Source organism: Nyctereutes procyonoides, unplaced genomic scaffold (genome assembly GCF_905146905.1).
Source record: "Nyctereutes procyonoides isolate TBG_1078 unplaced genomic scaffold, NYPRO_anot_genome, whole genome shotgun sequence".
NCBI lineage: Eukaryota > Metazoa > Chordata > Mammalia > Carnivora > Canidae > Nyctereutes > Nyctereutes procyonoides.
The window spans coordinates 35,029,658-35,051,071 of record NW_026575146.1 but is presented as its reverse complement, the minus strand read 5'-3'; the positions used below and the strand labels follow the sequence as shown (position 1 = coordinate 35,051,071).

General features: G+C 54.9%; 1 protein-coding gene across 2 annotated transcripts in view; it reads right to left on the bottom strand.

Moving 5' to 3' along the window:
• Positions 1-19,077, bottom strand: part of TMEM200A (transmembrane protein 200A) — a 58,172-nt gene extending 39,095 nt beyond the window's left edge. For both annotated transcript variants that reach the window (XR_008662437.1, XM_055309538.1), the window contains exon 1: positions 18,997-19,077. The gene's annotated coding sequence lies outside the window, so the exon portion shown is untranslated. The remainder of the gene's footprint in view (positions 1-18,996) is intronic.
• Between the last annotated feature and the right edge of the window lie 2,337 nt (positions 19,078-21,414).

The window sequence follows — 21,414 nt, the reverse complement described above, 5'->3', positions numbered from 1 at the left end:
ATATCCCCGTCACGGGCCCTTCTCAAAATCCGCAGTTGGCTTTCTGGACGGTGTACGACCGCAGAACGCGCCCTGGGCCCCCACCCCAATGTGTGGCTCCCGCTTCTCCAAGCCTCGCTGCATGATTGCTGGGCAACCGTCGATCTTTGTTTCCTCATCTGTAAAATCAGAGGACTATGCGAGTCCAGCAATCTATAATGCCGACCTACAATTTATTTATTCTAAAGGCCTAATTTCCTGAGAGGCGATGAAAATGTCATTGATTTACCAAATTACCTAACTGGAAGATGGTCGTGTTTTCATATGATATCTATATTATTTTTTTATAAATTTATTTTTTATTGGTGTTCAATTTGCCAATGTACAGAATAACCCCCAGTGCTCATCCCGTCAAGTGCCCCCCTCCGTGCCCGTCACCCACTCACCCCTACCCCCGCCCACCTCTCCTTCCCCCACCCTTAGTTTGTTTCCCACAGTTAGGAGTCTCTCATGTGCTGTCTCCCTCTCTGATATATCATATAATATCTATATTATTTTTATAGAAAACATGCTTTGTTTTATATTAATTCATCTTTATCAGATGAATCATGGATTTTACAAAAAAAAAAAAGTCTGCTTGTTTTCTCCTTAAACATAATGATTAGCATTAGAATGACTGCCATTTACTATTATTTATATAAATAATAGTGAAAGGGAATAGAAGGGAAGGGAGAAAAAATGGGTAGGAAATATCAGAAAGGGGGACAGAACATGAAGACTCCTAAGTCTGGGAAATGAACTAGGGGTGGTGGAAGGGGAGGAGGGCAGGGGGTGGGGGTGACTCAGTGACGGGCACTGAGGTGGGCATTGAGGGGATGAGCACTAGGTGTTATTCTAGATGTTGGCAAATTGAACACCAATAAAAAATAAATTTATTATTAAAAAAAAATTACTGCCATTTAGGGGCACCTGGCTGGCTCAGCCGGTGGAACATGCGACTCTTGAGCTCAGAGCTGTGGGTTTGAGCCGGGTTTGAGCCTCATGTGGGGTGTGGAGATTACTTAAAATAAAATCTTTAAAAACAAAATTATTGCCATGTAGTGATACCCTGAACGCCATGGGGTAAGTGGTTTTATAAGCACGCATACCTGCAGGGGTTGGTATGGTAAAGAAAAAAAAAAAGGCTCAATAAATGCGTTTTTAGTAAGGACACTCAAATGCTTGCTCTTTTTAGTCTCAGTAATTTCAGTGTGTGAAATTGTGTGAAATGGGGTGATGCATGTATTTTTTAAGTATTAGAATTATTTTAAGAATCAGCTATCTACTCGCAAACGTAAAAATTGTCATCGTTTCTGGGGACAAGATGGGGAAAGCATGATGACCTAGTTAGGACAGGCACCAAAAGGATCCATCATCTTCTCAGAAATTGGAGACAGAAGGACACGTGAATTTGGATTCTAAGACACTGTTCCTGGATGAAGACCCCCCCTAAGCCAGAGGACACACGTCAATCACAGCCACGGAAGCAGAACTCAGCTACGCAGCCAGTTGTCCTACTCGGAGGACGGGTCCCATCTTCTCCCCGGACACGTATGCCGCCTCTCTTGACACTTCATTCCGGGCCTGACCGACCCAGCTGGGGAGCACCTCACCTACACCTGGCGCTGTAGCGTGAGTACATTTCCTTTTTAAAATATTTTCATCCTCAGGAGGAAGATACCTGATTCTCACCCCTCCGGAAATCATCAATATAAGCCTTTTCGTCTCCAGAATCCTTTCACGCTTCCCAGCTTCTTAATCAGGCCTCGTTGCTCATCTGCAGCTTCACCCCTCTCCCTTCCCGCCCAACAGGTGGCTGGCTGAGGCGGGCCCAGCTCCGGAGGTCTCCGCCGGACAGCGCAACGGAGTCGCGGCACTGTAGGCCTTGGCTTCCCCCTTCCCCGACGCCTGCTTTCATTCTCCCTTTCACTCCCAGACTGTTCATTACGAAAACTCGTGCCCCAGGCAGCAGAGACCGACCCAACCCCCAACGCCCCGGGACGCTCATTGCCTCCCATTTTCGTAGTCCTTCCCACCTTCGCCAAAGGACTTCCCAAAGGGAAAAAACAAAGACAGAAATGGGACCTGCTCTGAAGCAGCCTGGTCATAGAGTCCAGCTGTCTTGTGGACGGCAGTTCCAGGGAAAGACACTTACGGGTAAGGAAACCGCGTCGTGATTTCTCTAGAACTCCCTCTGGAGACCTGGGCCCCCGACTCAACCATCGCCGAGGAACCCGAGGAGCCGTGGGGACTGTGCCCGAACTGAAAAGATACAGCTTCCCGGCTCTTTCCGATGCTATCCCAGCAAGAGCATCTGTTCCGCTACGGATGGACTGACGGACGGGCGTCCCCCGAAGGGCTTTCATGTTGCTCTTTAATGTTAATCACCTAGAGGAGCTTTTCAAAAGCCAAGGTTTGCTTTTTGCCCCGGGAGGCTGGTGTTTGCAGGGGGCAGAGGGGCCGGTACACAAGGCGAGGAGGGTCCAGAAAGGCCCCCAACCGCGTCCAGGGATCCCCGGGACCGTCAGAGAGACCACCCAGTTCCCCTGCACCGGGCTTCATGGCCCGCAGTGACCGGCTACCTTCCCGGCTCTGGGAGGAAGCCGCAGAAGGGCCACCGAGCCGCAGAAGGGCCACCCCGAGCAGCGTCGTCCTGTCGCCAGCACACTGCGGCTCTTGTCCACAGAAATCATGCAACCACCAGGGCTGCCGCACGAGGTGTGTCCTCTGTCCCCCCCGCCCCGGGCCGGCCTCGAACTTCAAGGGACTGGGCCCTGCTCAGCCTCCTTGTTGTCAGACATCCCTTCCCTGCCAGGGACGGGGCTGGGATGAGCCACGAGCATGGGAACCAGAAAGCTCTTCCACTATGTCCCCTGTTCCTTCCAACCGTTGCACGTCAGTTGCATAAACCCAGACGCAGACACGGAAGGGACACAAAGAACACGGGGAATGCTAGCTAGTCCACGTCTAGGAGCTCTCCCCTTGTAATACACAACTTCCCCCCAAACATCCATAAGATTTCAGGGAAAAAAGGGGGAGTTTCTTCCTCGATTGAAGAATGATTTCCTCAACTGTGCATTTTGCCCGTCGAGGCACGGCCAAAGGACACAAGGTAGCCCCTAAAAAACTCACCTGGACATTCTCCTTGTAGTTTATTTATAATAACGGGGGCTCACGTAGCTAGGAGTTGGCTGAGGCTCAGACTCCAAGAAAAGTTTTCAAAAAGAAAAATAGAAAAAAAAAGAGAAAGGAAAATGGTGTGAAGAACCACTGGTCACAAGGTCATCAACCTTCCTTTACTCCAACTGGCACATCATGTGACTTTAAAATTAAAGAAGTACAAAGAAATTCTTTTTTTTTTCAATGAGCTTCTACTTGGCATCTTTTTTCTTTTTCTTTTTTCTTTTTTTTTTTTTTAGATTTTATTTATTTATTCACGAGAGACACAGAGAGAGAGAGGCAGAGACACAGGCAGAGGGAGAAGCAGGCTCCATGCGGGGAGCCCGATGCGGGACTCGATCCCAGGACCCCGGGGTCATGCCCTGGGCCAAAGGCAGATGCTAAACCGTGGAACCACCCGGGCCGCCCCTACTTGGCATCTTCTTTGGGGGACTTTGGTGGAGATGAAAGAACTGGTGGCACCGGAAGCAGTCCTGTGAGACGGCTTCCTCTACAAAAGGATCTACAAACTTATTTTTACAGTGAGTGTTCAGCCAGGGTAGCGACCCACCTTTATTTTGCATTAAAATTATTTATTGGAGGAGCTTCGATTTGGCAAAATAAGGCAACTGCTCTACGTAATACGGTTAACAGGAGGAACGGCCTGACAAATCCCCAACAATAAACTCTGTTTAGAATGTAAACAGACTCTTGGATCCCTGGAAGAACAAATAGATCATAAAGATGGCCATAAAAAGCTGCCGAGCGGGCCGGGCTGTTCCCACTCACCTCCGGGACACGGTCCAGCGAGAGCCCGGCCCTTCCTCCTTCCTTGAGGCGGCTCTAGGAACCAAAAAAATCACAGTTTTGTTACTGTGACCACTGCGACGCATAACGCCCCAAAAGCACGTGCACGGAGCACCGTGTTAACAACGCAAATCCCCTTTCTAGATAAAGACCGCTTTTTTTTTTTTACTGCTTTCTTCTATATTTCTATTCCAAAGATTCTATTAAAAAAAAAGACTGGTTTTGGGGACCTCTGGGTGGCTCAGCAGTTGAGCGTCTGCCTTCAGCTCAGGGCATGACCCCAGGGTCCCGGGATCGAGTCCCGCGTCGGGCTCCCTGCATGGAGCCTGCTTCTCCCTCTGCCTGTGTCTCCGCCTCTCTCTGTGTGTCTCTCATGAATAAATACATAAAATCGTAAAAATAAATAAATAAATAAAAATGATATTTTCTCATGTTTCTCTCTAACCCTGGATGAGATGCTGTGATAGAGAGAAATCTTTCTGCAAAAAGACAGTAAGTAAAGATACTCCAAATATAAACATTTGTGATATGAGAGAAAAAGCAAAAATAATCCCAAAGTGTCTGACACTCCAAAGCTTCTAACAAGAAGAACAGAAAAAGATTCCATTGGAAACTTCAAGGGAAAAGGGGATGAGCTCACTTCAGTGTGATTTGGTCGTCACTTCAAGTTGTTAAGCTTGATAAAAAAATGCCAAAATATCCAATGATACGTCTGGGAACCATGCCTTTCTCTTTCTTTCTTTCTTTCTTTCTTTCTTTCTTTCTTTCTTTCTTTCTTTCTTTCTTTCTTTCTTTCTTTCTTTCTTTCTTTCTTTCTTTCTTTCATTCTTTTCTTTCTTGAATCAAGGAAATGGCAAAGGAAAACTCCACCTCTCACAAGAATCAATGTCTCCTTTTTTATTAATTAAAAACTAATTTAAAAACATAGGTACCGGGGGCGCTTGGCTGGCTCACCCAGTGGAGCATGCAACTCTCGATCTCCCGGCATAGAGATTACTCAAAAAATAAAACTTTAAGAAAAAATAAATGCATAAATGAAACATAGGTAACGGAACATCGTGCAGCCTTTAGAAAAATATGTTTACCAAAACTTCAGTTAACACGACTATTAATAAACTAAAAGAAGTATGTTCTGAAAGGCTCACTGGCAAAAACAACTAATAATGTTCAGAAGATACTGAAGCAATTCCTGTTTTTTTTTTCAGATTATTTGAATAAATTATTCCTACATACTACTTTGGGTCCATTGGCCCTCCAAGTTTTAACATTTATCATAATTTCTCAGAAAAGTTTAGAAAGGAAAGAATAATCATTTGTGCTCATAATACAGACAGCGTTCGCGGCTTCTTGACCCTCCTTCTTATCTGGATGCCAACCGCATGGGGGGTGGCACGGGGACCCCGAGGCCTCCAGGGTCTGGAGCATGCACGGTGGCCCTGCACCTGCTGCTGCCGATTTCACTGGGGGCCTCGTGGATGTTTCCAGACCTCCAAATGGGCACGGCCAGGAGAAGCCGGGTCTGCTGCCCCAAGCCCCCAGGGACCCCCCCACCCCCCAGGTGTCCCCTGCCCCCCTCAGGCCCCTGGGACCCCCAGACCCACTGGCCTGTCCCTGGACCACTGCCCCAGGCGCCCTGGGACTCCCAGACCCCCCAGGTCCCCCAGACCGCTGCCCTGCTTGGGCTTAGGTGGACCCCATAAGCTCGGGGAGACCCCTGAGCTCCCGGGGACACCAGGCAGCCCTGACGGGGTCCCGCAGCCACTCAAGTGGGGGCCATTCCTGTGTGGGGTCCCCAGGCCCAGCCGACACAGCAGCGGTACCTGCTCACCCACCCGCCGCGCAGCGGGAAGCTCCCCGTGCCTCAGGGGTCTGCCCAGGGGTCATCCGGCTGCGCAGTGAGGTGGGGGGGGGTGCTGCCTGGGGGGGTGCTACCTGGGGGGGTGCTACCTGGGGGGCCTGCTTGGGGGGGGAGTGAGGCCTTGGGTGGGACGTTGCAGCCTCCTCCATACACTGGCCCTCGTGGCTGGAGCTGGGGCGAGCCCTGCAACTGCAACTGCCCTTGCTCATCCCCTGGATCCTGTGCCCCGTCCTGACAGCCGTCGGCCCGTTGTTACCAGCCAGGCCTCCGGGTGGGCAGAGGGGGGACCTCGCCAACAGCTGGCGCGAGCAGGGCACCTGAACCTGCTGCACGAGGCCCGAGACTCTCCCCAGAAAGGCTCGCCCCCCTCCCCCCAGGACTTTACGGCCATGCAGACCTAAGAGCATGTGTGCAAAGCAAGGTCATCTGAGTGGGAGCGACCAGAGGGAAAGGACCACACCGGGTGAGGCCACCCAGCGTCCCACGCTCCATGGGATCCTTCATCTACAGGACCTCTGCGGGTGGGCGACCCCTCCAAGGAGGTCCTGCCCCGGCCGCAGCTGAGCAGCGCGGGCTTGGGCAGGGGGACGTCGCCTGACCCGGGCCACACGGCGCTTAGGTGGCCGAGCTGAATGTCTCCACGGCTTCTCCAATAACCCCCGGCAATGGGACTCTTTTTCTAAACACAACGTCCCTTAAATCACAGAGAGCTCCGATAATCAAAAGTGGACCGTGTATTTTAAAAACCCGTCGGAAGGAGAGCCGCTTGGCCAGGCACCGGCGTGTGGCCTCCGGAGTGGAGGGCCAGCTCAGGCCCCGCGGCCCTGGGGAGCAGGCCGGCGGCAAGGCAGCTCCCACTGCTGACCGTGGGTCCACGGTTCCCCAAATCCTATCAGACGAACTACAGAGAACTCAGGGACAGAAACCGCATCCACGTCTCTGGTCCCTGGATGTGGACTCCAGGGGGCCGCTTGGAGCCCTTCCACCAGCTGCCTCCCAGCGCCCCCCCGCTCCAGGAGCGGGAACGTCCCCCCTCCCCGGGTGTCACCCATGGGCCACTGTGGCCGGGAGCTCACAGGGCCCCAGCATCGAGCCGGGGAGCACGGTCCCTCACGGATCCAAGGTCAGGCCGACCCCCCAGCACTCCACTTCCTCTCCTCAAGGGCCAGCCTCAGAGGGAGTTCCCTGAAAGGCACATTTTTTTTCAATTATTTTTTTCTTTTGTTGAGGACAAGCGAGAAGATGGGTGAGCAGACACAGCACGCCGCGCCCGGCGCTGCTCCCCGTGACACACTGCTGACGGCCCGACGGCCGGACGGAGACACTGGCTGCCCCACGGAGCACGCGGGCGGGAGGAGGAAGGCGCTCCTGGGCTGCCGGCCGGGCCTCCCATCAGGTCCCCGCTGGGATCTCAGGGGGCTTCCCGAGCACGCTCCTCTCCAGCTGCCTGCCTTCTGCGCGTGGGCCCTGCTCATGGCAACGCAGGAGCTACTGCGGCCCGTCTCCTTGCCGCCGCAGGCATCCCCCACACACTGGTCCCCGTGGCCGGAGCTGGAGCGCCCTGCAACTGCCCTGGCTCATCCCCTGGATCCTGTCCTGTCCTGACAGCCGTTGGCCTCCAGGCTCCTGCTAGATGTCGGGCGAGGGCAGCAACCCAGGCGCTTGGGAAACAGGCGAGCATGAAGGAGCAGAGGAGCCAACGAGCAACACTCCCCCAGAGGCCAGGCGGCAGTGGTGCTGAGGGTCTTGGGCCTCGAGCTGCTGCGTCTCTGAAGGGCAGGGGCAGTGGTGCAACAAGCAGTCGAGGCAGAGCCTAGGCTGCTGGGCCCCAAGGCAAGGGAGCCAAGAGATAGCCCCCCATTTGCACACTCCCGCTCATGCCGCCCCCACCGCCACCCGCAGGCCGCTGGGGAGAGGTTCTGTTCACGGGGTGGCAGGCGGGGCTGGGTCCCAGGGCCCTGCCACCCGGCGGGTCTCCTGCCAAGCAGCAGTGAGCTGCTGACCCTGGGGCCGGAGGACACGAACTCCCCGGGGCAGGAACGGTGGAAACGGGGTCAGGATGCGGCCACCTTTTCACTTGTGTCCTCTTTTGTAATTTGTCTTTTAAAAATCACTTAACCAGGGGCACCCAGGGGGCTCAATGGTCGAGCGTCGGCCCTCGGCTCAGGGCGTGACCCCGGAGTCCCAGGATCGAGTTCCACATTGGCCTCCCTGCAGGGAGCCTGCTTCTCCCTCTGCCTGTGTCTCTGCCCCTCTCTGTGCGTCTCATGAATAACTAAATAAAATCTTTAAAAAATATATTGCTTAATCAAATTCTGAATTTAAGGCTTCCGTGAGCTAGTCCACATTTTCACTCACGACCACCCCTTTCCCCAAGCGTGGGCTCAGGGAGACCGTACATCATCTCTCAAGGCTGTGAATCCTCTCCTGCCCCCTAGACTCCAAGTCCCTCCGGAGGAGCTGCGGGGCTCCCAGCACCGACCACAGAGGCCGGCTCTCGGCATGCTCTTCACAAACACCCGAAGACGCGGTGCGGAGATTTTGAACGCGATCTCCCCAAAGACACCGAGCTAAACATTCACAAGCAAACATCACTAATTACGTGCTACTATTGTCTTCTCTTCAACTATGCAGGTGTTGGACAGAGTTAGTCCTGCATAGAGAGCAGTGCAAGGACTGGAAGACTTAGAGAATAAATAAGGGATTTCCACATGTGTCATAAGGTGTGATAAGACCACCGTGTGCATTTCCAGAAATTTCTACCTCTACAGCACAGGGACAGGGGAGTGGGGCGGGGGAGGAGAAGAAGTGTGTAAGGAAGATGATTATATCTGCATATTACATTTTTGTTTTCAAGATTTCATTTTTCAACACTTTGAAAATATTTCTAATTTTTAAATATTTTAATATTTTAAAAATATTCTTTAAATATTATTTTTAAATAATCATTAATTTTATTTTTAATTATTTTTAAATAATCATTAATTTATTTTTAATTATTGTTAAATAATCATTAATTTATTTTTAATTATTGTTTAATCATTGATTTTATTTTTAATTAATTTTAATAATCATTGATTTTATTTTTAATTAATTTTAAATAATCATTGATTTTATTTTTAATTATTTTTAAATAATCATTGATTTTATTTTTAATTATTTTTAAATAATTATTAATTTTATTTTTAATTATTTTAAGTATTATTAATTTTCAGAGGCACCGAGGTGGCTCAATTAAGCATCTGACACTTGATTTCAACTCAGGTCATGATTTCAGGGTCGTGGGATCGAGCCCCGAGTCGGCTTGAGGTTCACTCCCTCCACCCAAATAAATAAATAAATCCTTTAAAATATATGATTAATATTCATGATAATATTAACACTTTATCTAAATATTTTCAGAAAAAAAATGATACCGTGTTTTCCTAAAAATTCAGTGTTCTATACCTTACAGTGATTTTTCTCCTCCCTGACATCACAGAAGATCAAATATACTCGATTCAGCAAACACTGACTGAATGCAGACAACACGCAAGGCCCACAGTTAAAATAAATAAGCTTCACATAACAAAAAAAAAAGTGCAGTGGACTGACTGAGCTGTTTATATTCTACCAAGAGAACTATATTTATCTTACTATTGAATATTTTATGTTATTTATTTTATTTATATTAAGTATTTTATTGTATTTACATTGAGCGCTCTTTGAAGGTGGATATACTATGTATAGTATGTCCGCAGCCACGTGATGATGTTCGGCACATCTTGAGTCTCTAACGTGAGGGGCACTTTTGCTCCCAATCCCGTTTTTAATAAATGGCCTTACTTACACACCATGCTCCAAACGAAAAACCTTCTAGTAGCCCCCACGTGCACTGAGAATAGAGCCTTCCCTCCCGCAGCGTGCAAGGCTGGGCTCTCATGATGGTGCAGGCATGTGAGCCCAACCGCGCCAGACACACAGAGTTGGCCCTGACCCTCCGATCTGCAAAAGCCCAGGCACCTGTCGCAGCAGAGTCCTTTGCCTTCTGTGCGTGAACCCACGGTGGGTGTCTCCCCATCTGGAAGGCGCCCTTGCCACAGCCTGGGCTGTGACCCTGCCCTATCCTTAGCTCTTTACTAATGAACATCCTAGAGACCTTGAACTGACTACCCTAACTACTGTCCTTGGCCTTCACCACTATCACGTATGTGACGTGCTTCACATTCAACCAAAAGGGTCATGAGTACGACCTTGCGGCGACTCCTGAGCAAAGCTCCCTAAATCATGATTTGGCGAATAAATGAGTGAGAATGATTATGTTCAAGGTTGACTGAGATCCATACACGAAAACGGCGTCCTAATGCTCCAATGTTCTCCCTCAACTGTTAGAAGAAAACCAAAACCGTTTGAGTTGCATGTTAGTTTTATAGAAAAATAGCAGTTGTGAAAAGATGGAAAATAGTATGCAAAACCCACATCAAACGGGCTGCTATGGTAGCTTTAATCGTTCCCTTGTAGTCTCAGGTGGTGTTTTCAGACAAGAAAAAACCCTACAGAGGTTTACCTAAGATGCAAGTTCCTCCTCCCTAGGGAAAGTCAAAGGTCCTCACTCTGAAAGCCAGCGACTATGACGCGGCTGGCTTTTTTTCTGGAAAGGGGAGCAAAATCTGAAGGTTCAAAATTCAGGTTCTTTGGCTTATTTGGGGGGAATGGGTCAGTTAAGAGAGCCAACGTGCTTGAGGGGGAAAACCTCAAGCATTTTCATACTCTATCTGGGACAGCCTGCCTGTCAGCTCACCGCGGCCCAGTAGCCCCGGCGGGGACGCAGCCACCCGCCAAGCAGGCACAGGGCTGCCATGGCGGAGGGGTCACGAGCACAAGGTCACAGCATCCCATGTGCCACTGACGCCCAGTGGGACAGGTTCACTCCACAGAGTGCGGCTCTGGCCCCACAGGTTCTCCGCAGCATGAAGACGCTCCCACGGGACGTGCATCTTATGGATTTTAAAGAATTACTCACAAGCTAACCTGCTCTCTGTCTTGCGTCACCATCTGCATCATCAGGAATGTGTGCAAATAAATTTTTAAAATTTGAATGGTTTATCACAGCATTTTAACGGTCTGCATTCTGAAAGAAAGGTGTTTTTTTTTTAATAACAAAGAAACAAAGTAAAAAGTTAAAAGCTGTTACTCATTTTGAAACAGTAGCTTTTCTTAATTTAAAAATAAATACATAAAACCCTAGTGCAGGCATGATGAGGGGTATTTCCATGCACTGTCAGTACACAGTCACCTATCCTGAAAATGAGTTTTGCACGAAGTATCTTGACACATCCACAGCCCCCGACCCAGGAATCAGCCTCTTCCACGGATCCTGCTTAGAGAAGTAATCTGGAATCGGAACAAAGATTCTATCAAAACACCACTTATAATGCCAGATATTTGGAAACCGCCTAAAGGTCCAATTTTGACAGAAGATGGTGCATCCACACCATCAACTCTCATGCAGACATTAACAGAGCTTGCCTGGGAGTCGGGAAATCTTTAGGACACAAGGTTAAACAGACAGCGCAGGGTGTAACATGTTACTGACTATGGAAAAAAATGCATTAAAAATGAGTGAAGAAAATCTCAAAATGTGACGGGTGCTTTCGGGTCATGGGATTGCAGGCAAATTGTCTCCCCGATTTGTTATACTTCACGTGTTTTCCAAAATTTCGACGGGGAGCATGTAGCGCGTTTATGGCTGGAGGTGGTGACGTGTCCTCTGCAGGCGGTGGCTACCACACGCCGGGTCCACGCTCACGGCTGATCACGGGGCCCATCAGGTAAGCGGTGAGCCACGTGGGTGCGGATCCGGGCCTCGGCCCTGCCCACGGCGGCACAGACAGAGGCCGAAATTCCTTGGATTCACCTTGCGTTTCGGCCCGAAGATGCTGATGCACAAAAAGGAAAATCCCCCTCGGCAGCGGCCAACCTGTCAGCCCCTCTGGGACGAGCTCGCCGTTTGCAAGGCAGCTCCTCCTCAGCATGGCTCGTCCGGGCCAGGCGGGCGTTACCTACCTGCACCCCTGCTCAGCGCTGGGGCGGCGGGCTGCGGGCACCAGCCAACGTCTGGCTCCCCCACATCATGAACTTCTTGAGGTTCCTGTCACCCCGACATCCACAGAGTCTAGCCCAGTGCCTAGCAGATGGTGGCATCTAATAAATACTGTGAAATAGATTCGTGCCGCGACACCTCAGTGACACCCAAGAGCAATATGCACGAGCGGTCACCTCCTGCGACGGAACCGGGAGGAGCCTCAGATGGAACCTCCAGCTCGCGAGCAACGGAGCCGCCTGAACCCCAAGCTGGCCTGGTGCTCGCCCCCCGCCCCGCTGTTCTCCCGCACGAGGCCACTCTGTGCCCATGGTGGCTCAGGACAGAAGCAGAGCTTCGGGGGTCACACCAGCCCACAGCAGATTTCCCCCAAATGTGCTTCTGTGCCAGCTGCAGCCTTGTCTCCATCAGACACGCTGATGAGGACAAAGTCACAGGATTGCTCCTGCTCCTGTGACCTTCCCCCAAGTCCCGGAACACGAGCCCCGACCTCGAGATCCTGTGCTAAGTGCCTTCTCACACCCCTTGGCGACACCCTGTGACTCCGGACGGCCGACCTCCTCCGCTGCTCCCCGTGGGTGCTTCCCGGGCCTCTGGCCGCAGGGCAGGCAAGAAGTTCGTAATCCTACATGCTCCCCTGTCGTCTCTCTGCTCGTGCGGGGCCTTCAGAACCTTCTTCCTCCTGAGCACCTTCCTGGCTTGGCCGCCCAGGTTTTGGACGGGCCCGCTCTTGCTCGTCTCCGTCCGCTCCACCGCTACCGTTCAGCGTGGACTTCAGGACAGTTGCCGACGCTCGGATCTGCGCTGCTCTCTGAAAAATCCTTTGAACCCTAAACATGTATTATTCTTTTTTTCCCCCTAAAGATTTTATTCATTTATTCATGAGAGACCAAGAGAGAGAGAAGCCGAGACATAAGCAGAGGGAGAAGCAGGCTCCATGCAGGGAGCCCGACGTGGGACTTGATCCCGGGTCCCCAGGATCACGCCCTGGGCTGCAGGTGGCACTAACCACTTAGCCACCCGCGCTGTCCAACACATATTATTCTACTGGGTGCTTTAATAGTTCCCTGCGTGGTTATTTCCCCTCCCTCAAGGTGACGGCTCTGAGTTCTCACAAATAGGCCTAAAATATATACTTTTATCTACCTTCACATCCGCTTTCCACTTACTGTACACACACACACACACACACACACACACACAGTCCAATGCACATGACGACACGTATGGTCACGTGTCTGAGCAGATGACTGTGATCGTGTCGGCTGGGAGCGACACGATGTGGCTCATATTCCACGGGTCAGCAGGTTCATCCATTAAGCAGCATCGTCAAGCGCCAGCCCCTTATGGCCACAGCGTGACCCACGTTCCTCCTCCATTTAGCCTGTGTTAGCGCCTCCCTCCTGCCCGCCCACCCTCCCTCCATACCTGTTCATATTTCAGGGCAGAGTGTCTGTCCGCACAAAGGTAAACTGAGGCCATGGCAGCCAGCAGAGGTCCCTCCTCTGCAACAGGAATCAGGGCCTAAAATGAAGCCCCCCAAACACCTGACTCGCTGACGTCTGTGTCCTGCATAGGGACAGATCCCCGCGGAGGGGAAACCCCACTGGGTGGTTGCATCCCCGGCTCCGGATCCGTTGTGCTGCACGAGTCCTTCCCACCCTGGCGACACACGCGAGCTCCCAGGCTCCCTGCACAGCCACACGTCCTGCTGACTCCCCACAGCCTTGGCCCCATGGGCAGCTCCCCGAAGGCCCAGAACCGGGTCTGGATGCATGCACAATGGAGCTCCGTGACGGCGCCTTGTCTCCAGTCTGGCTCCAGGGTCATCTGGCCCTTCTGAGCCTCAAGTTCCCGGCTGAAAATGGGGAGAAAAGTCGTAATATTCCCCCGTAATGAGGACTTGGTGCAGATCTTGTCCCCGAGGCTCAGGATGGCTGCTCTTCGCTGTGTCCTGACAACGCCTGACAGGCAAGACCTGGTCTCCCGGAGGAGCGGCCTCCTGGGGGGGAGAGGGGCTGAGGCAGGGCGGTGGCCCGTGTTCTGAGCTGCCCCGGTCCCTTGCCCACACCCCTCGCACAGCTTCCTTGCTCCCCACAGACCCCACCCCAGGGACCCGCGGCCGCCAGCCCCGCCACTGAGCACCCAAGACCCCAGTCCATCCCCCCGGAGCTCCCATTGCTTTGGGTGCCGAGTAGAAAGCGGCCCCTCCACACACCTCCCCCACCGGCGGCGGCCCACAGACCCGGAGCCGCGTGCCCCTAACCCCCAGGGTCCTCGCCCCACATGGCCACCACGCGGACCAGTGGACAAGGGAGATCCTGGCGAGGGTCGGCACCTGTGATAACCTGTCAGCCCCAGGTGATAACAGCGCCTGGGCCTCCCCTGGCCGCCTCCCACAGACCCAGGGAAGCGCCCGCCCATCGGCGCTGTGTACGCCTCTTCTCTCTCACACTCAAGCCCTGGCTACAGCTGTAGTGCCCGAAATAGGGGGTCTCCAGCCTCATGATCCCTAGACGTCCCGGGCTTCTGAGGGTGAGCTCACTAGGCTGCAGATATAGCAGGGCGATACTTGTGGAAGTGTGTGGATATAGATAAACGGAGATAGGCCGCAAGCACGAGTCTTTCAGTGAAGTCTAGGCATGAAGGGTGTTCCTTCATCACCGGGCTTTGCCTTGGTTGGGAAGAGGGTCGCACTTTTGGAATCTGCACGGTCGCGGGCACCTGAGCTGCCTTCATGTGCAGACTCCACATCACTGTTCAGGGCGGGTCTGTCCCGAAACAGGAGGGGACAATTCTCCTCCACAACAGACATGTCGTTTTTGGTCATTGGCATCATCAGCTTCGGAGAACCACACCTCTCTGTGATCTTGACAAAGAGCGTCCATCGTGGTGTCCCCACCAGCCTCCAGGTCCTCACCCCACCACCAGCACCACACACGCACACAGCGGGAGGCCCCCCAGCTAGACGGCCCCCATCATACTCTCTGACGGACGCAGCGGATTCAACGACCACCGAGGCAGGGCCAATCAGAGCCCTTCCAAGAAATTTCTAGAAGAGAAATTCTAGAAAGAAGACAAGACCTCTTTTCTATGGAAAAGACAAGACCTCTTTTCTATGGCTTAAAAGCCCAAGAATTCAGGCTGCAAACTGCTTGAAAGTCAGCTTTCTCAGCACATGGGATGAAGCTGACCCAGACAGAAAAGAGCTAGAAACGAGGAGAGAGAGAGAGAAAGAACCCCGACAAAGTCGCGTGAGTGTCTGGGTTCTCGCCATGACTCAAGCGAGGTCTACCGCTGGACCTTCCAGTCACATGAGCCAATAAGTCCTTTTTTGCTTAACATAGTTAAGTAGAGGTTCCTCATACAATCAGGTGAGTCCTGACTGATTCACTTGGCCAGGAACACGGGGTGGGGTGGGGCGGGAGGGAACTCGTCCACCCTTGGTGCTTCGGGCAGAGAGGAGGGTAGAGCAGGAGGGGATGTAGACATCCTCATCCTCACACCTTGCTCACATTCCCACAACTGCTGTGCAATTTCACCCCAGCACAACCTGCTGCTACAACAGATCCCATTAGCAGTAGCACAGCCCCCAAACCCCACCTTTGTAGGAGAATTTCCTTTCCCAGCTGCACTCAAAGCCCTTGTGAGCATCAAAGCTCGCAATGACGCTGTCATAGTCAAACCCCTAGAATTCCTGCTGGGGGAGGGGAGGGGGTGAGGCGGGGAGGGAGCACACAGAAATAATCAGACTAAACATCAACAATACGAATCACGACATTCTGGGAGGTCTCGATCTCCTCACTGGAGACTTACCTTCCAGAACACAACCTAAATGTTTTATGCAGAAATGTGAACCTGCACCAAAATCGGGACACCAGCCTTATCTCTCTGACCCATGAACACAGGATTTCCTTTTTTAATTTTTTTTAAATTTATTTATGATAGTCACACACACACGAGAGAGAGAGAGAGAGAGAGAGAGAGAGAGAGGCAGAGACATAGGCAGAGGGAGAAGCAGGCTCCATGCACCGGGAGCCCGACGTGGGATTTGATCCCGGGTCTCCAGGATCACGCCCTGGGCCAAAGGCAGGCGCTAAACCGCTGTACCACCCAGGGATCCCAACACAGGGTTCCCTAAGCACGTTCTAGCTTCTCCTATTCTCTACAATTCTGCAGAAAGGCAACGGGGCGTAGAGCAGAACGGTGTTCCTTGGCCTTAATGGACTCCTGGTGCGAACGTGCTTTGCAGTATTAGTGCCAGCTTCATGGCCGTTCTGCCCTAATTAACTCTTGGCGATGTTGTGAAAAATCAATCGCCGTCATTTGTGAAAATTCACCGAAAACCATTCAGGACTAAGCAAGAGTTGTATTTTATTCATGAGCTCAGATAATCAATGATGGGCCAGGCCTCCTTTGCCTCGCATCAGCATCACTATTACCCTTTCCCCAGGTCTGGCATGGCCTCCAGCCTGTCTTCCCCTGACCCCAACTCTACTAACCGCACCCTTCCCAAACCACATTCTGACTCCTCCCTCTCGATTCCACCAGAACGCATCATGAAGCACTTTGAAAAGAGAGACCATGGACCAAAGCTCTCGACCTGTCCATGAGGGATCAGGGGGCACAGAGGCCACTCACTCAGCGGCTTGGTCAGATGACAACGTGGGTTTTCCAAGCCTCCCTCCAGAATCCTTTGCAACCCGCCAGGCCCCTGATACTCAAAGAGCATCCGAGGTGTGGAAGGATCTGTGCACACTTTCCAGCCCACCCCCCCAGCCTCTCGGTTCCTATAGGAGCGGCGACCTCGCAGTCCCCCGGCTAGCAGGGCACCCCACATGTGCTCACTGTGTTCTCCGAGAGCCTGAGCACATCTATGTCAGCAGACAAAACCTCTTAAGTCCTGAAACGGATGCACTTAGCAAAATTGCAGGTCATATATCCCTTCATAACACAAAGGGTCCATCTCACTGCAGATTCATTTTCTTGGTCTCCACACAAGCTTCTTTTTCTGTTCTGTTTTTTAATTAATTTATTTTTTTTCCAAATGCACTTTGCTTAAGGAAGAGGTCCCATGCGGTCTCCTAGTTAGGGAGAGAGATAATAAAGAAATTTAAGACCGCTTTCCCTTTTTAGGCTATATATTCTGTTTAATAAGGGCATTATTATGAGGACTTATTAATTCATCCTCTACTAATTCTGCTTAAGAAATGTAAAAGGTGATATCTGCTTTTATCCTCCTTCTCCTCTATTTTCCTGAGCTGAGTATGCATTTCTTTGCCTTTAGACTGAGAATTTTCAGGGGAATGAACAGTTAAACAATCAGCTCAGATTCGCTCCCCGTACGTGTCAGTAGTTATCTTCCTCTGCCGGGTGAGCCATTGTCAAAATTCTGAAACCACACACATCCGACTATAGCAATGTAGCTCTTGGAGCTTTCAAAAGCTTCCCTAAAAATTCTTGTAAGTTAAAATAAGTGCAGCCATCCTTCCTCACAATGGTCCTTCCTGAAGAATCCCTTCCGATTACGGGTGCTGCCTTTGGGAGACCACATGGCACTTACCTGGACCCGACTCAGACGCAACAGGTAAATCCTCTCCGCGCCAACGGCCTGGAAGCCACACACAAAGACTTCCCACGCAACAACTCCCTCTTTCACTGAAGGCTTTCCCAGCCTAGCATACAAAGCTAATTGTCACAGGGGTTACACATTACAGCTAAATCATCCCGTAATTACGAGTTCTCTAGTGGGACTTGGTGAGAGAGGATCAGTCCTAACACATATATTTTTAAGAGTAAAAAAAAAAAAAATTCCTTAACGTTAAATCGCTAAAACATTTAACCATTGTTTCCGCTTAATGAAAACATTATTTTCTGTTCAGGACTCCTATTCTTCACCTAGGCCGTTTGGAAAAGCTGACACCACATGCAGATACGCTTCTGTACCAGTGAACAGCAGTGGGAAAACCAAAGTTTCAAAATGCAACCCCTTTTTCACCAAACGGTAATATGTTCTAGCATCAGCAGCCCCAACACGAACGGAAGGTCATTTGATAACAAGTGTTTCTACGATGCAAGGCCTGCCCAACCAGCTATGTCAACAGCTGTTACAGGGGCTGCTAATATTCTCGCCCGAAGCCCTCCGGCCTCGCGTGGGAACTTGGCTGGACTGTAAAGCCCCGAAGGCGGCCGCGCTCACGGCCAAGGGCAGCTGTCCACTCCACTCCTGCAAGGTCCTCGGTCGTCCACAGCGGCCCCCGAGCCTCTCCAGAGGAAACCACGAGGTCAAGGGACGCTTGAACGCAACGTATTCGGGGCTGAAGCGGCCGACGAGGGGCCCTGGGGTGCACGCGGGGGGCGAACTGCGCGCGCACCCGGCTCGTCCCCAGGCCCGGCCGTAGGACGACACAGGGGGGTGCAGAGCTGAGCCCGCCCGCGTAGGTGCCAGCGGCGCGGCTCCGGGCAGCGGGCTCCAGGGGCCGCGCTCCGGGCACAGCGCTCTGGGCACCGCGCTCCGGGGGCCGCGCTCCAGGGGGCCGCGCTCAGGGCTCCGCGCTCAGGGCACCGCGCTCCGGGCTCCGCGCTCTGGGGGCCGCGCTCCGGGCACATCGCTCCAGCGGGCCGCGCTCCGGGCACCGCGCTCCGGGCACCGCGCTCCAGGGGCCGCGCTCCGGGCACCGCGCTCCGGGCTCCGCGCTCTGGGGGCCGCGCTCCGGGCACCGCGCTCTGGGGAACCGCGCTCCGGGCACCGCGCTCAGGGTTCCGCGCTCCGGGCTCCGCGCTCCGGAGACCGCACTGCCCGCTGCCGCCGGGCTCTGCCGAGGACGAGGCCGCGGACGCCCTCGCGGAGCGCGCCGACCCGGGGCCGAGACAAAGGAGGGTGTAGTCGGGGCCGCGGCGGGCTCCGGGCTCCCCCACCCCCACCCCCCGTGGGCCGGGGTCCCACGCCAGCGGCGGACCCGCTTTGCGCCCCAAACTTCGGGCGGCCGCGGCGGGGGCGCGGGAAGGAGCGGCCCCCCCTGCCCGCCCGCCCGCCTCCCCCCTGCCCTGCCCTGCCCTGCCCTGCCCTCACCTGTGCGGGGCGCGCGGCCGCGGGGCTCCGGCGGGCTCCCTCCCGGGACGGTCAGCGCGGGAGCAGTCGGGGCGTCGGGCGCCTCGGGAGGCGGGCGGGGGCGGGGCGGGGCGGGAGGGGGGGCGTCCGCGGGAATCTCGGAGCCGCCGGCTCCCTCCCGCCCCGGCGCGGCCACCGCGGCCGGATGAGTCAGGCGAGGGGGCGGGCGGCGGGGGCGGCGGGGACCGGCGGGGGGAGGGGAAGAGGGCCGGGGGGCGGGGTCCAGGGGGAGGGCGTCCGGGTCCTGGGTCCGGGATCGGGGGGGCGGGGGTCCGGGTCCGGGGTCCGGGGGGCCGGGGGTCCGGGGTCCGGGCTCGGGGTCCGGGGGCGGTGAGCCAGGCGCCCTACCTGGGCGGGGTGGGGGGGTGGGGGGTTGCGCCACGGAGCGCTGGGAGCGCGGGCGCCTGTGCCCTGGAGGTCAGCGGCCGCGGGGTCGTCGCCGCCCGCGAGGAAGACAAAAGGGCCCCGGGGGCTGCGGGGAAAAGTTTTCCGCGCGGCTCCAGCCGGACCCGGCGAAGCACCCGCCCGAGCGCCGGCGAGGCGGGAGCGGGGGGCGGGCTTCCAGGAGCGTCACCGCGCGCTGGGGACCCGGGTCCGGCCGGTGTCGCCGCCGCGCGGCCCCCGCCGCCGCCCCCTCCCCCCCCGCCCCGGGGCGTCCCCTCCCCGCCCCCTCCCCGCCCCTCCCGGGCCCCGCAGCCCCCGCCCGTCCCCCGTTCCACTCGCGGCTCCGCGGGCAGAGCCTGGCGGTGGGGACGCAGGAGCCGCGCGGAAGCGCCTCTCGGGGCCGGAGACCGCGCGACACGGACACACCCACCGGAGGGGCGCGCCGCCGCCTGCGCCGGGCCGGGGTCCCGAGCAGAGGAGCTGCAGGGCGCCCCCGCGACCCCCGCCTCCCGGGAGCGGGCGCCCGGCCCACGCCCCTCGGACCCGCCTCGGCGCCGCGTAGGGGAGGGGAGGGGAAGGGGGGAGGGGAGGGGAGGGGGCGAGGGGGAGGGAGAAGGGGCGGGGAGCGGAGGGGAGAGGCGGGGAGGGGAAGGGATGGGACGAGGAGGGAGGGTACGGGGGAGGGGGCGAGAGGGGGGGAGAGGGCGGGGAGCGGAGGGGAGGGGCTTAGAGGGGAGGGGAGATGCGGAGAGGGGAGGCGATGGGACGAGGAGTGGAGGGTACAGGAAAGGGAGGGGGCGGGAGGGGAGGGAGAAGGGGAGGGGAGGGGCAGAGACGGGAGGGGAGGGGAGGGGCGGGGAAGGAGGGGAGGGGGCGGGAGGGTACAGGGAGGGGAGGGGGCAGGAGGAGGGGAGAAGGGGCGGGGAGCGGAGGGGAGGGGCGAAGAGGGGAGGCGATGGGACGAGGAGTGGAGGGTACAGGAAAGGGAGGGGGAGGGGGCGGGAGGGAAGGGGGAAGGGGCGTGGAGGGGAGGGGCGGGGAGAGAAGGGGACGGGCGGGGGCGGAGACGGAAAGGGAGGGGCGGGGGCGGGGAAGGAGGGGCGGGGGCCCCCTGGCGGGCTGCGCGGGCGCTGCGGGGGCTGAGCGGAGCCCGGTCTACACCGCGGGAGCCGGCAGTGGTGGTCCTCCCGGAAGGAGCCCCGAGAGAGGCGTGGGGGCGGGAGCAGGGGGTCGCGGGGAACCCGGGCGGCAGCCACGTGCGGTCGCGCGGCTGAGGCGGGCTGTGGCCTGACCACGTGGGGCCACCGCAATGATAGATAAAGTCTTGTCTACACCCGCGGATTCCCAGTCCGGCCGCGACGCCGACGCGTGCCGCCGACGCGTGCCGATCGCATCAGGCCCGCGAGGAGGGGGCTACACCCGCGGACCTCCCGAGTGTACCTGGGGTGAAGGGCACTCGGATGACAGGTGCTCGTGTCCTGGGGACAGGAAGGCGGGGGGGGGGGGGCTGCCGTGCAAGGCCGCACATTGTGGAATTCGGACACGACCCGGCAATGAGAACACACCGTGGAAATGGGTTTCCTGGGGTTCAGTCCTCCTGCCTTAACTAGGAGAATTTGGAGATTCGGCATTTTTAGTTAAAAAAAAAATCTCACCATCAAAATGTTAAAAAAAATACTAAACTAAAAAAAAGCGGGGAGGTAGGTGAAGAAATAAGTCACACTAATACACCATCTGTGGTCCTATTTTTACCCCCCCCCCCCATCTAGTACTGGTTAGGCCACCGCCACTTGCCTAGTTCTCTTGGTTTCTGGACACTCCACTGAGGACTGTGATTCTACTGGGACTTTCCTCTAGTTGTAGCTCTCTATATTTATAAAACCACATTTTTCTATAAAGCTCCGGAGAGGAGCCATCGTCTGGTCATGTTCACTAGGTTTCCAGAGAATAACAGGTTCCCACTGTCCATAGAGATCATCAGATATGACATTGCGT